At 44.0% G+C, this 16,031-nt stretch overlaps 1 protein-coding gene across 1 annotated transcript in view; it reads left to right on the top strand.

Annotated features, from left to right (window-relative positions):
• The window catches only part of LOC126474185 (receptor-type guanylate cyclase gcy-19), a 438,242-nt gene that overhangs the window by 49,704 nt on the left and 372,507 nt on the right, over window positions 1-16,031 (top strand). The window lies entirely within an intron of this gene.

The raw sequence follows: 16,031 nt of genomic DNA, 5'->3' as shown, positions 1-16,031 counted from the left end.
GTTGACGGAAGCGGACTCCCGGTGGTAGTAGGGAAGAAGGGCGGCCTGCGTACACTAAATCCAAGGAGGCGTCGAAAAAATGTCATGGGCCGGATTTGCAGGCATGGAAGATAGATGGCTAGCATAACGACTCAGAAGCATAGCTCGCCGATTGGACAGCGGAGGTTCAGCAGTCTCAGCATAAAGGCTTTTCACAGGGCTGGTGTAAAAAGCTCCAGCCACTAAGCGTAATCCACGGTGGTGGATAGAGTCGAGACGCCGAAGAATAGACGGCCGAGCAGAGGAGTAAACTATGCTTCCATAGTCCAATTTCGATCGCACTAAGGCGCGATAGAGGCGGAGGAGGACCACTCGGTCCGCTCCCCAGGAGGTACCATTCAGGACACGGAGGGTGTTGAGGGATCGCAGACAGCGAGCCGAAAGATAGGAAACGTGGGAGGACCAGCACGGTTTTCTGTCAAACATAAGACCCAAGAATTTAGCGACGTCCGAAAACGGAAGGTTGACAGGTCCTAGATGTAAGGAAGGTGGAAGAAACTCCGTACTACGCCAAAAATTAACACAAACGGTCTTACTGGGAGAAAAGCGGAAGCTGGTTTCGATGCTCCAAGAGTGGAGGCGATCGAGACATCCTTGAAGACGTCCTTCAAGAATGCTGGTCCGTTGAGAGCTGTAGTAGATCGCAAAATCGTCCACAAAGAGGGAACCCGAGACATCAGGAAGGAGACAATCCATAATGGGATTTATGGCAATGGCAAACAGTACAACACAACAGAGCCCTGGGGTACCCCGTTTTCTTGGGAGAAAGTACGGGAGAGAGTAGTGTTCACCCGCACTCTAAATGTGCGCTCTGCCACAAATTCGCGAAGAAAAAGGGGCAGCCGACCTCGAAAGCCCCAAGAGAACAGTGTGCGGAGGATGCCTGTTCTCGAACAGGTATCGTATGCTCTCTCCAGATCAAAAAATATTACTACCGTTTGGCGTTTCCGGAGGAAATTGTTCATGATATAAGTGGAGAGGGCAACAAGATGGTCAACTGCAGAACGATGCTTTCGGAAACCGCATTGGGCAGGTGTTAAAAGACTGCGGGACTCCAGCCACCAAGCTAAACTGCAATTCACCTTACGCTCCAAAACCTTACATACACTGCTCGTGAGAGAAATGGGGCGATAGCTAGAGGGGAGATGTTTGTCCTTTCCAGGTTTCGGAACAGGAACGACGATAGCTTCCCGCCACCGTCTGGGAAAAGTACTGTCGGTCCAAATTCGATTATAAAGGCGAAGGAGGTAAGGCAGACTATGGTATGGTAAATGCAGCAACATTTGGATGTGGATACCATCCGGTCCTGGGGCGGAATAGCGAGAAGATAGTAGCACATGTCGGAACGAATGACGCCTGCCGCTTGGGTTCTGAGGCCATCCTTGGTTCCTTCCGGCGGCTGGCTGATTTGGTGAAGACAACCAGCATCGCACGCGGAGTGCAAGCTGAGCTTAATATCTGCAGCATAGTGCCCAGAGTCGATCGCGGTCCTCTGGTTTGGAGCCGTGTGGAGGGTCTAAACCAGAGGCTCAGACGACTCTGCGACTATAATGGTTGCAAATTCATCGACCTCCGTTATTGGGTGGAGAACTGTAGGGCCCCCCTAGACAGGTCAGGCGTGCACTACACACCGGAAGCAGCTACTAGGGTAGCAGAGTACGTGTGGCGTGCACACGGGGGTTTTTTAGGTTAGAGGGACCCCCCCTTGGGCGAAACGATAAAATACCTGACGGCTTACCAGAGAGGACATTATCATCGTTGATAAAGTACGTCCGTTCTCAGAGACCAAAAACAGGAAAAGTTAACGTAATATTGGTAAACTGCAGGAGTATCCAGGGCAAGGTTCCTGAATTAGTATCTCTTATTGAAGGAAATAGTGCGCATATAGTATTAGGAACGGAAAGTTGGTTAAAACCGGAAGTGAACAGTAACGAAATCCTAGACACAGAATGGAATATATACCGCAAGGATAGGATAAACGCCAATGGTGGAGGAGTATTTATAGCAGTAAAGAATTCAATAATATCCAGTGAAGTTATTAGCGAATGCGAATGTGAAATAATCTGGGTTAAGTTAAGTATCAAAGGTGGGTCAGATATGATAGTCGGATGCTTCTATAGACCACCTGCATCAGCAACCGTAGTAGTTGAGCGCCTCAGAGAGAACCTGCAGAACGTCGTGAAGAAGTTTCGTGATCATACTATTGTAATAGGGGGAGACTTCAATCTACCAGGTGTAGAATGGGATAGTCACACAATCAGAACTGGAGCCAGGGACAGAGACTCTTGTGACATTATCCTCACTGCCTTGTCCGAGAATTACTTCGAGCAGATAGTTAGAGAACCAACTCGTGAAGCTAACGTTTTAGACCTCATAGCAACAAATAAACCGGAACTTTTCGACTCCGTGAATGTAGAAGAGGGTATCAGTGATCATAAGTCAGTGGTTGCATCAATGACTACAAGTGTAATAAGAAATGCCAAGAAAGGAAGGAAAATATATTTGCTTAACAAGAGTGATAGGGCACAAATCGCAGAATATCTGAGTGACCACCTGGTATAACAATCATGTACGAAAGGTAGTACGGAAACAAAGAAAGCTTCATCATAGGTTTAAGAGTAGTCGAATCATAGCTGATAAGGAAAAGCTGAACGAAGCGAAAAAGAGCGTAAAGAGAGCAATGAGAGAAGCATTCAACGAATTCGAACGTAAAACATTGGCAAACAATCTAAACAACCCTAAAATGTTTTGGTCATATGTAAAATCGGTAAGCGGATCTAAATCCCCTATTCAGTCACTCGTTGACCACGATGGCACCGAAACAGAGGACGACCGAAGAAAGGCAGAAATACTGAATTCAGTGTTCCGAAACTGTTTCACTGCGGAAAATCGTAACACGGTCCCTGACTTCAGCCGTCGCACGGACGCCAAAATGGAAAATATTGAAATAAACGATATCGGAATTTAAAAACAACTGCTATCACTTAGTAGCGGAAAAGCATCCGGACCAGACGAGATACCCTTAAGATTCTACAGTGATTATGCTAAAGAACTTGCCCCCTTTCTATCAGCAATTTATCGTAGATCGCTGGAAGAACGTAAAGTACCTAGCGACTGGAAGAAAGCGCAGGTCGTTCCCATTTTCAAGAAGGGTCATAAATCAGATGCGAATAATTATAGGCCTATTTCGCTTACGTCAATCTGTTGTAGAATAATGGAACATGTTTTGTGTTCTCGTATTATGACGTTCTTAGATAATACAAATCTCCTTCATCATAACCAACATGGATTCCGCAAACAGAGATCATGTGAAACTCAGCTCGCCCTATTTGCCCAAGAAATTCACAGTGCCGTAGACACTGGCGAGCAGATTGATGCCGTATTCCTGGACTTCAGGAAGGCATTTGATACGGTTCCGCACTTACGTTTAATGAAAAAAATACGAGCTTACGGAATATCGGACCAGGTTTGTGATTGGATTCAGGATTTCCTAGAAGAAAGAACGCAACATGTCATTCTTAACGGTTCAAAATCTGCAGACATAGAGGTAATTTCGGGAGTACCGCAGGGAAGCGTGATAGGACCTTTATTGTTTACAATATACATAAATGACTTAGTTGACAACATCGGTAGCTCCGTGAGGCTATTTGCAGATGACACGGTTGTCTACAAGAAAGTAGCAACATCAGAAGACTCGTACGTACTCCAGGAGGACCTGCAGAGGATTAATGCATGGTGCGACAGCTGGCAGCTTTCCCTAAACGTAGATAAATGTAATATAATGCGCATACATAGGGGCAGAAATCCATTCCAGTACGATTATGCCATAGGTGGTAAATCATTGGAAGCGGTAACGACCGTAAAATACTTAGGAGTTACTATCCGGAGCGATCTGAAGTGGAATGATCACATAAAACAAATAGTGGGAAAAGCAGGCGCCAGGTTGAGATTCATAGGAAGAATTCTAAGAAAATGTGACTCATCGACGAAAGAAGTAGCTTACAAAACGCTTGTTCGTCCGATTCTTGAGTACTGCTCATCAGTATGGGACCCTTACCAGGTTGGATTAATAGAAGAGATAGACATGATCCAGCGAAAAGCAGCGCGATTCGTCATGGGGACATTTAGTCAGCGCGAGAGCGTTACGGAGATGCTGAACAAGCTCCAGTGGCGGACACTTCAAGAAAGGCGTTACGCAATACGGAGAGGTTTATTATCGAAATTACGAGAGAGCACATTCCGGGAAGAGATGGGCAACATATTACTACCGCCCACATATATCTCGCGTAATGATCACAACGAAAAGATCCGAGAAATTAGAGCAAATACGGAGACTTACAAGCAGTCGTTCTTCCCACGCACAATTCGTGAATGGAACAGGGAAGGGGGGATCAGATAGTGGTACAATAAGTACCCTCCGCCACACACCGTAAGGTGGCTCGCGGAGTATAGATGTAGATGTAGATGTAGAAGAAGAGAGTGCATGTTGGAGTTCCCGCATGGAGAAAACAGTGTTGTAGCTTTCGCGAGTTTGAGAGGAGAAGGCAAGAGGTTGCATTTCCGCAGCGCGTTTCTTCGGGAGAAATCTCAGCAAAGTGTTGACGCAATGAGTTAGAAATTGCGATGGGGTCCACTAATGTATCATGCGCGACAGTGAGCCCAGAGACCGGGGAGAAACTATGCGCGCCGGATAACCGTCGAATCCGACTCCAAACTTCCGAGGATGGAGTGAAGGTGTTAAATGAGCTAGTAAAGAAGTCTCAGCTTGCCTTCTTGCTATCGCGGATGACGCGACGGCATCGCGCACGGAACTGCCTATAGCGGATACAGTTGGCCAATGTACGATGGTGTCTGAAAACGCGAAGAGCACGCCGCCGCTCACGTATTGCGTCACGGCATGCCTCGTTCCACCAAGGAACTGGGGGGGGGGGGGGGGGGCGCCGGGGCAATTCGGAGGTGCGAGGTATTGAACGTTCCGCAGCTGAAAGAATAACGTCTGTAATATGAGTGACCTCATCGTCGACGCTAGGAAAGCGACGTTCATCGAATGTCGCTAGAGACGAAAAAAAGTGTCCAATCGGCTTGGGCAAACTTCCAGTGTCGCGGGCGTATATATGGCAAGTGTGGCTGCAATCGAAGGACACATGGAAAGCGGTCACTCGAGTATGTATCAGCAAGGGCGAACCATTCGAAGCGCCGAGCTAGCGGAACAGTACCGACTGAAAGGTCCAAATGAGAGAAATTTGTCGTGGAGGCAGACAAAAATGTAGGGTCCCCAGTGTTGAGGCAAACAAGATCCGCTTGGTGGAAGACGTCTATCAATAGTGAGCCACGCGGACAAGGATGTGGAGATCCCCAAAGCGGGTGGTGGGCATTGAAGTCCCCAACCAGCAAATAGGGGGGTGGAAGCTGATCAAGAAGATGAAGGAGATCAGCTCGTGCCATTGGTGTGGACGATGGAATGTATACAGTACAAAGAGAGAAGGTGTATCCATAAAGGGAAAGACGGACAGCGACAGCTTGGAAGGAAGTGTTTACGGAGATTGGGTGATAATGGAGAGTATCATGGAGAAGAATCATGAGTCCTCCATGTGCTGGAGTGCCTTCAACAGAGGGGAAATCAAATCGGACTGACTGAAAATGGGGGAAAACAAAGCGGTCGTGGGGACGCAGCTTTGTTTCCTGAAGACAGAAGATGACCGGCGAGTAGGATCGTAAGAGGATCGACAATTCATCTCGATTGGCTCGAATGCCGCGTATATTCCAATGGATAATGGACATGGGGTGGACAGAAAATGGAAGAATTTGACCAAGGTTGCCCTCAACTCAACGACAGCTCAGAGCTTGCGACTGACAGCGTGGAACAGCAGTCAGCCGAAGGCAGAAGATCCTGATCCATAGGTTGTTCAGGAGCAGCTCCTGCCACCAGCGATCGACTGGTTGATCGGCCGCCAGCAGTGCGCCTCGGCGACACAGATGACGGCCGAGGGCGACTACCACCAGGTGGTGCTGTAGATGGGACTCGCCGTGGCGGAGAAGGAGAGGAACTGGGTTTCTTATTAGCCTTCTTGGAAACAAGATGTTTAGATGAAGGAGGAACTGACGGTTGTGAATTTGGGGTACGTAAAATGTCTTCACGTGTAGGCTCTTGTTTGGAAGTCCAGGTGTCTGACTTTTGGGCTCGAGATTTAGCAGAACCCGATGAAGGGTGAACCTTAGAGTGAGCAGGCGAAAGTGGGGAGGTTGAACGGGCGATCTTTGCGCTGGCCGATCTGACGACGGTGGCACTAAAGGTGAGATCACGAGTCTGCGTGACCGCCTCCTTTGTTGGCCGAGGAGAGGCAAGGACAGTGCTGTATTTACCTGTCTGAGGCACAGTGGGCTTTCGACTGGCGAATAATTTTCGAGCAGCAAAGGCCGACACCTTTTCCTTCACTCTGATTTCCTGAATGGGCTTTTCGTCTTTAAAAATGGGGCAATCTCGAGAGGAAGCAGTGTGGTCACCCACACAGTTGATGCAATGCGGGGATGGAGGTGGACAAGCACCCTCATGGGCATCCTTGCCACACTTAACACATTTGGCCGAGTTGGAACAGGACTGGCTGGTATGACTGAACCGCTGACACCGACAGCAACATGTAGGGTTTGGGATGTAAGTGCGAACGGAAATTATCTCATAGCCTGCTTTGATGTTCGATGGGCGTTGAACTCTGTCAGATGTCAAGAAGACAGTACGGGTTGGAATGATGGTCGTGTCAACCCTTTTCATGGCTCTATGAACAGCCGTTACACCCTGGTCAGACAGGTAGTGTTGAATTTCCTCGTCGGACAATCCGTCGAGGGAGCGTGTATGAACGACCCCACGTGAGGAATTTAAAGTGCGGTGTGCTTCCACCCAGACAGGGAAGGTGTGTAGCAGTGAAGTACGCAACAATTTTTGTGCCTGGAGGGGCACTGACTGTTTCCAACAACAAGGTGCCATTTCGTAATCTGGAACAAGACTTTACAGGACCTGCAATTGCATCGACACCTTTCTGAATAATGAAAGGGTTGACCGTGAAGAAGTCGTGATCTTCGTCAGACAGAGAAACAATAAGGAACTGTGGCAACGATGGAAGAACTGTCTGTGGCTGAGACTCATTGAACTTACGCTTGTGAGCAGACATAGTAGAAGATGAGGAAACCATTGCGGAAGTATCCCCCATGATTACCGGCGTCTCTGATGGCGCGCTCCTTCCTTGTGGGGGCCCTCTCTGAGAGCACTCCCGCCTTAGGTGATTGTTCACACCTCAGGTCACACCCCCCGAGAAACGGACGGAGGGACCAATCGGCACTTTCGGAAGGTATCAGCTCGGGTAATCAGCTCTCCCTGGGCCTGGCCGTTACCAGGGGTATGTACGTGTCTTATCTGTCTACCCAGGGCGGGGAATTACGCATTACCCCGTTACCGGCTACGCATGGAAATGCATGGGTCGGCCTTCAGACATACACGGGGAGGAAAAAAGAGAAGGGGAAAAACAAAGAAAGGGAAAGGAAAGAAGAGAAGTCTCAAACGCCGCAGTGGAGAAAGGGTGAAGAGAAGAGGTAAGGAAAAGAGAAGGACAAAGGACGCACGAAGACTTACAAGCAGAGAAAGCGAAGAATGTGTTACATTTTCGAGCGTCCGTCTCCAGACGCAGGCACAAAACATACTCCCAGAGAGGGAGAAAGGGAAGGAAAGAGGCGGAGGTGACGGGGGGGGGGCGAAGATGGGGGATGGAGAAGGATGCAGAAAAGGAAGGTATGCAGCCCGGAAAGGAAGGAGGGCCACATTAGCTCGGGGTCCCTTGCTCGCTATGCACTATCCACAAAAGAGTTGTGGACCCCCTGGGGGGATGTTACGGGTTGCGGTCTCCTTTTATTCTGCTATTTGTGGGTGTGGAAGCATTAGCTGCTCCTCTGTGTGTGCGTTTATATTTCTCGATGCATACACACACACACACGCACACAAGACGATAAAACAAAGTACACCTGCTTTAAGTCGATCTACATAACATGACAACGAAAATAAAATTAAATGCTATTGACCTCAGAGTAGTAAACCCAGTATTTAGAAGAACATTGGGAATCAAATAGGAAACGACGTATCACGAGTGATAATTTTGATTTAATAGTAGCAATTTAAAACATGAGAACTGTTTACGATCTTGGCAAACAGATTTTTAAGAACTATCACATTGTTACAGTAACTACTGAAGATGTTTTGAAGTGAAGTGAAATGAATATGATCTAAACAAGAGTTTTATTACAGTCGCAGAAGACCGTAATAGCCTATATTACTTGTAAATTATGTAGTTCTGGATATTAACATCTTTATATGTTAACAGGGCGAAGAATGTAGCTAGACTGAAGTAGCACAAGCTTTGTATCACAAAAAATAGAGAAATCATCTCTGGAACGACTTCTGTAACCTTCGACTCTGTTTTGTGATATAAGAGAATATGCCGCTCCAGTCTCGCCATATTCTTCGCCCTGTTATGCCGTCTTATGTATAAATCTGATTCTTTCAAAGGTGCTATAATATTGCTACAGTAAATGTGTGGCGTTGATCTAGATGTAAATGATCATGACTGGGCACATTTTCTGTGAGCAGTTTCTTTCTTGTTTGGAATGGCTTTCCATTTATGAACATTGTGATTAATTATGGTATTTTTTGCATAAGATCATCTGGTGTTTGACCGAAACTCGTAGGTTTAATAAAGTATCCAAGTAAGAGAAGATAAATATATTAGGAAAAAAAACAGTTTCTGTATATAAGAACGGCACATGCTAGTGAGTCAAGAAGTAGCTGGACTAGAAAATAATAGTAGAGAGAAACAGTTTTAACGGATGACACATATTAAACATGACAGTTACATATAGAGAATATGATATGTAGTACTTATGTAAACATCAGAATATTACAGCAAAATACGAACAGAAGGAGCACAATATTTATCCAATCCAATCTATAGGCTGCAACATAATTTTTAAAATGTAGATTTTCGCAGCTTTCGCTTTAGAAGTGAGCTGTGCAGCAAACGAGGAGTTTAAATTAGATTTCCCCGAGAAATACGCCCTTAAAGCCCAATCAATTAACGCCAGGAGAAGGGCCAACCACCGATCGGGTCGGCGCCGCCCAATTTACCGAGAGCTTGCACTTTAATGCATGGTGGCGCGTCTGGCTGGGTGGCTTCATTAAGTGGTTTCCCCATTACCCCTGCCGGCGGATCTGGTGAGCAGTCTCCCGGAGTCGGAGGGGAAAGGGCGGGGTTTCTATAGAGGCGGCGCGAGACGGCCGCACACTGCTGGCGACCCCGGCGTAATGAGAGCTGGCAGAAGCCTGCCGTCCCACTGTGCCGTCGAGAGTACACACGGCCGTACTCGGCTCAGAGCACGAGGCTCCCGGGCAGAACTTAATGATGCGCTACACTCAATGCCGTTCTGCGAACTGACAGAGCACAGAAAGCAGCCTTAACAAGCCCTAATTCCACGCCAGCTTTCAAAAGCACGACTGTACACATGCTCCGAGAAAGGAGTAACGTCGGTCTAAAACGAGCACCTCCGTCTCCACAATCCCAGGCAGATACATCTTGCAGTGTGTTGCTCTTGGCGGAACCCCAGTGCAGTGTGTTGCTCTCGGCGAAAGTAATAGTGAACAGTTCGTTCTTCTGGTTCGTGTGGTGCTCTGCCACCAGCAAATATTAAAAGACTATAATATGGGCTGATTCTTATTAATGTTTAACAAACTCCGATGCGAAGTAGGTCACGCTGGCCCAAATGTGCTAATTAAATATAAGACACATGGGGCCCGAACGTCGGCAAATAGATGACAAATGTTGAAGACGTCACGACACTAGATGACGTACCTCGCCGTACGTGCAGCAGCGAAGCCTATCTCTCTGTCGCACCTGACCAGCCCAACCCAAGTCAAGTACTCGGTGTGGCCTCGTGCCTCTGTGCCCGACTTAAGCACTTGGGATTCAGGGTACGATTCTTGGGCCTGGTAGGCTGTATTTCTTTGCATAGCGTTAGACAATGTGTTTATATTGACATAATTTTCATTATTTTATTTTCCGGTCTCGAGGTCTCAGCTGGTTAATTGCAAAGTATAGTCCAACTAAAACCTGCCATATTGCGTCACAAGTAAATAAGTATTACCCAAACTGCATCGCTACCACTAAATGATCTATGTGTTCTTTACTAAATAAAACCTGTAAGCAAAAAAAGAAGTAACGAAAGGAAAGAAACATTAAACAAGAACAGTTTTTGCTTAGTTACAGCGAGTCCAGTAATTTAAAACTACTCCTTTTATAACAGATCATATTTACAAAAGATGTGAAAACAGAGGAGCTTATCGGAGCGATATGAAGTACTGTCCACTTCCGGCGAGAGTAGGACGGACAACCCCAACCGCTGCACGTGCAGCGAGGTGCGACATCTGATGACGTCACATATTCAACATTTGTCGTCCACTTCTGGGGTATTTTCTGACATTTTCGGCCCAATGTGTCTTAAATTATTTGTATCAGCGTCATCTGAGCTGCTTCAGGGGTTTTTAAACGTGAATAACAATCACCCTGTACACTATACAGATTTATTTGATTTTATTTCAAATCTTTTTTTTCTTTAATCGAATTTGTATGTCGTTACGACAATTGCACATATTTATATCTAGACATTAGAAAGCGTTAGCGACCTTTTACATGGCTGCTAGTCTTTGCATAATTTAACTGTTTGTACTGTGCCGGAACAACCGGTCCGTATCTGAATAAGAACTATCGATACTTCCTTGTCCTGATTCGTAAGACGTGCGTTCTAACGATGGTTGGCGTTTCTTACAGTGCCTTATGTGAAGGGATGCAAGGTAGCAGCATGCTTAAAACCGCAGTCAGTCACACAAACAGGTATCAGTAAATGTTACTCCTTACCGTGCGATACCAAGGGTTAACAGTTAATACACACAACGAAATTATGAATGTGTGCTATATCTCTGATTATTACTCAAAGGTTACTCCATTCCAACTCAATATTATTTAATTAACATGTTATTAACGTCGTCCAGTTTTCTAGTACACTGTTTGCACGCGTGAAATCGTGAGTGTAGCCTGACCATATAATATCTCTTTACTACCGTAAAGTCAGCTTTCAAATCGCATTTAACTGAACCGACTACTTTGCAGATAATGACTGCCGTTGTGCACTCTACACATTTATTATTAATACAACTTAAATCTAACCATAAGTAATTACTGTAATCGAATAATAAATTTGGAGTCTCAGTGTAACTCCTTCACATCAAGTATGCGAATAATAAATAAATCTTTACGGGAATGGTAATCTGAAGATGCTTCTACATACGCTGACGATTCATCTATATCCTTGCACTGTACGTTAACGTTGTATGAAATCGAATATATGTTACAGTTAATTACACAATTAGCAGTTGCCTTCTGCCTGCTATGCTAAGTTACTACCTAATACATCTAGCAAAGCAAATAACTAATTACTTGCGATACAAGACGTAAATATTTATCAGTTATATACGTCAAGACACTTAAAATTCTTAGCTGTACCAGATCGCTCAATCAGCAGTAAAATTTTCCCACTGCAGACTATCTCTCTTTTGTTTCTTTCCTTCTCGTATCTTTGCTACGTGCTTTCGTTTATTTCTCTCACCAGTAACCGTGCAGTCGTATTATCTTTTTATTTATCTCCTATCTTTAAGTTAGGAGGACTGATAAGAATATTTTATATTTTTCTAACACAAGAACTGTTTGTTAATATTTCTTCAGCCTTGCTGATTAATTACGACTTCTTTGACATTTCGTGATTTTGTCCGGATAGATATTAACGTCAAAGAATGTCTCTGACTGATCATTCGCTAGTATTTACTTTAAGAGGGTAAGACGTCAAACGGGTTGACTTGGAACAGGAGAGGCACCACAGGACATTTTAATTTCCACTGTCTATACTTTTACAAATAAATTCTTAAAACTTTAGTAGGATGACCAGGAAGGATTCAGGATTCAAACTCATAGCAATGGAAGTTCAAAAACATAAAAAATAATTTTTTTCCATGTGAAATTGTGGTAAAAATTAAGATAATTAAATATAAAATTGAACTTCAAAATGTAACAGCTCATTAATTTTTTCACAAATTTAATAAATTCTAGAGTTTCATTCACCTGTAAGTATGGTTCGTATGATGTGCAAAATTCATCGAAGAATCTCTCTTACTTATGAAGAAAAATGTACCTATGACAACAAATGTGACCAATAGTAAGTAAAAAATGATGAAATTTCACATGTAAAAAAATTATTTTGTTATGTTTTTGAACTTGTGGAAATTAAAATGTCCTGCGGTGCCTCTCCTGCTGCAAGTGGCTCCCCCCCCCCCACCCCCTCCCTTTAACATGTCTTTTTGTAATTTTCATTAAACGGTTCTTTTGCTTTCTTTAAGGCGAAAATATCTTCCACTTCCTTTCTTTCCTATTATGGGGCGAATTAAGGGTCGGAGTTTCGTTTTAGCTTAACGCACCATAACTTCATTTTATTTTCTTGTAGAGAAGCAGTCGACGAGTGCCACAACCACTTTTTGCCATAACATTGAAACAGATCAGAGCAAAATAAAGCATCTTCAGCTCTCCAGGTGTTGGCTGATAGCGACCCTTACCTGTTCCTTAAAAAAATAGTAACGTACAACCTTGATTTGTGTATGAAAATGGCTCCTGTTAACTGTTACTCAGCTTTCGAGGCTATGTCTTGGCACTGAGTGGGGAAACTTTACATCAAAGGACAACCGATTATCACGTTCCTAAATTCGTTAATGCTAGCAAAAAAAATCAAAGCGAAAACAAATAAAGTATATGAACATTTTCACTCGTCACCGTTGATCCCGCATTAAGTCCCGATATAGTTCTGACATCAATAATTCCTTCCCTTTCGTTTAATTTCTCCCCCTTCTATCTTCATTTTACATAATATAAACTTTACAATCCCAACGCACCACACTATTACCTCAGTGCGTGCACAGTTACACCAATTCCTGTATCTATCACTCAATTCAGTCAAAGTGTACCAAATTCCTACAGCAAATAACAGTAACAACACTCAGCCATAAATGAGCCTGCAAAACTGGAGCACACAAAACCGAATTAACTATACCGATCAGCAGATGATCACGCTTTGCACTCAAAACTCTTTAACCAGAGACGGGTCTTTGCACAGTCTACGGTATTGAATTTTCGCTTCCAACGAAATAGTCTCACGTTTTATCTTCTCCCACACCGCGCTATTACAAGTGAGATCTCCCTCGTTATCTCAACTAACTACCACGTTAACCATTTATTGTGAATTCACAGACGGATGTTGCAGTATCTATCCTTTGGCTGTACCAAGTAAGTCATTACTCGTACCAAAAAACTAATTCACTCCACACTGCGAGTGCTACTGTTCCGCTGTGGCTAATACGAGTACAGCTAGCAATAGTCATCGGCACGACCTCTGTATTGAAAATAGCAAGTTCAGCCTGGCTCTTCTACGTTGACTCTCCTCAAGAATAACTCATCCACAAAAGACTTAATTCCATTCGAAACCATTTAGAAACAATTTACCGATGTTGAGTGGTATCACTACTTATAACCATTAATTCAGTTTGTAGATGACCGTCGGCTGTTCTCCTCATGGCCGTTTGCCATCATCGTGGTCTTTGCCGCTCGATTTGCTCACGCTATCTTCTCACAAAAAATAGCATCTTTGTCCCTAAAATTTGTAAGTCTGTCACTAATAGGTACACATGTAAGAAACATATAATAATAAAAACACATACAAGCAAGAGTTCAGTAGCCGGCCGCGGTGGCCGTGCGGTTCTAGGAGCTCCAGTCCGGAGCCGCGCTGCTGCTACGGTCGCAGGTTCGAATCCTGCCTCGGGCATGGATGTGTGTGATGTCCTTAGGTTAGTTAGGTTTAAGTAGTTCTAAGTTCTAGGGGACTGATGACCACAGCAGTTGAGTCCCATAGTGCTCAGAGCCATTTGAACCATTTGAACCAAGAGTTCAGTAATAGGGTTGATCTCATCAGAATCGCCAGCAAACCGAGACAGACAACGACAAGTCACGTATACATGTCGAGGTCGCAATCCGAAGATGAAGAGATAGAGGAAATATATGAGGATATTGAATGGCTAATTCAGTACGTAAAGGGAGATGAAAATCTAATAGTCATGGGAGACTGGAATACGGTTGTAGGGGAAGGAGCAGAAGAAAGAATCACAGGAGAATATGGGATTGGTACTAGAAATGAGAGAGGAAGAAATATTGAGTTCTGAGTTAAATTTCAGCTAGTAGTAGCGAATACTCTACTCAACAATCACAAGAGGAGGAGGTATACTTGAAAAAGTCAGGGAGATACGGGAAGCTTTCAGTTAGATTCTATCATGGTCAGCAGAGATTCCGACTAGATTGCAAGCCGTAGCCAGGAACAGGTACAGACTCAGATCACAATTTAGTAGTGATGAAGAGTAGGCTCAAGTTTAAGAGACTAGTCAGGAAGAATCAATATTCAAAGAAGTGAGATAGGAAAGTCCTAAGGGATTCAGAGGTACGCTTTAAGCTCCCCGAGGCTACAGACACTGCGATCAGTAGATAGTTCAGTTGAAGACGGGCAGTCACAGAAATTGGAAAGAAAGCCGTAAGTAACTGCGGAGAAAACATGGTTAACAGAAGAAATACTTCATCTGGTAGATGAAAAAAGAAAGTACAAAAATGTTCCGGGTAATTCAGGAATATAGAAATACAAATCACTTAAGAACGAAATAAACCTGAAGTTCAGGGAAGCTAAGATGAAATGGCTGCATGAAAAAATGTGAAGAGATGATTATCGGAAGAACGGATTCAGCATACAGGAGAGTCAAAACAACCTTCGGTCAAATCAAAAGCAATGGCGGTAACATTAAGAGTGCAACGGGAATTTCACTGTTAAATGTAGAGGAGAGAGCGGGTAGGTGGAAAGGGTACATTAATGGGGAGTACTTGTCCATAGGTGGTAGAAAAAATAACAGGAGTCGATGTTGAACAGATAGGTGATCCACCACTAGAATCAGAATTTAAAGGAGCTATGGATGACTTAATGTCAAATAAGGCAGAAGGGATAGATAACTTTCCATCAGAATTTCTAAAATCATTGGGAGAAGTGTCAACAAAACAATTGTTAACGTTGGTGTGCAGAATGTGTGTGTCTGGCGATGTACCATCCGGCATTCCGAGAAACATCATCAACACTATTCCAAAGATTTGCAAGACTAGTCAACTGAGAGAATTATCCCACAATCAGCTTAACAGCTCGCACATCCACAGAAGAATGGAAAAGAAAATTGAGGATCTGTTTGGCTTTAGAAAATGTAAAGTCACCAGAGAGGGAATTCTGACGTTACAGTTGATAATGGAAGCAAGACTAAAGAAAAATTAAGAAATTTTCATAGGATTTGTCGACCTGGGAAATGCGTTCGACTATGTAAAATGGTGCAAGATGATCGAAATTATGAGAAAAATAGGGGTAAGCTACAGGGAAAGACGGGTAATATACAATATGTACAAGAACCAAGAGGAAATAATAAACGTAAAGTACCAAGAACGAAATGCTCGGATTAAAAAATGTGTTCAATTTATACATCGAAGAAGCAATGAAGGAAATAAAAGAAAGGCTCAAAAATGGAATTAAAATTCAACCTGAAAGGATATCAGCGGTAAGATTCGCTGATAACGTTGCTATCCTCACTGAAAGTGAAGAAGAATTAGAATCTGGTGAATAGGATTAACAGTCTAGTGAGTACAGCATATGGACTGAGAATAAATGGATGAAAGACTAAGTAATGAGGAGTAACAGAAATGAGAATAGAGACAAACTTAACATCAGAATTGATGGTCACGAAGTAGGTGAAGTTAAGGAAGTCTGCTACCTATGCAGTAAAATAA

The sequence above is a fragment of the Schistocerca serialis genome, chromosome 4, assembly GCF_023864345.2.
Source record: "Schistocerca serialis cubense isolate TAMUIC-IGC-003099 chromosome 4, iqSchSeri2.2, whole genome shotgun sequence".
NCBI classification, from domain to species: domain Eukaryota; kingdom Metazoa; phylum Arthropoda; class Insecta; order Orthoptera; family Acrididae; genus Schistocerca; species Schistocerca serialis.
Note: the sequence above shows the minus strand (reverse complement) of the source record. Positions and strands in the feature narration are given on the sequence as shown.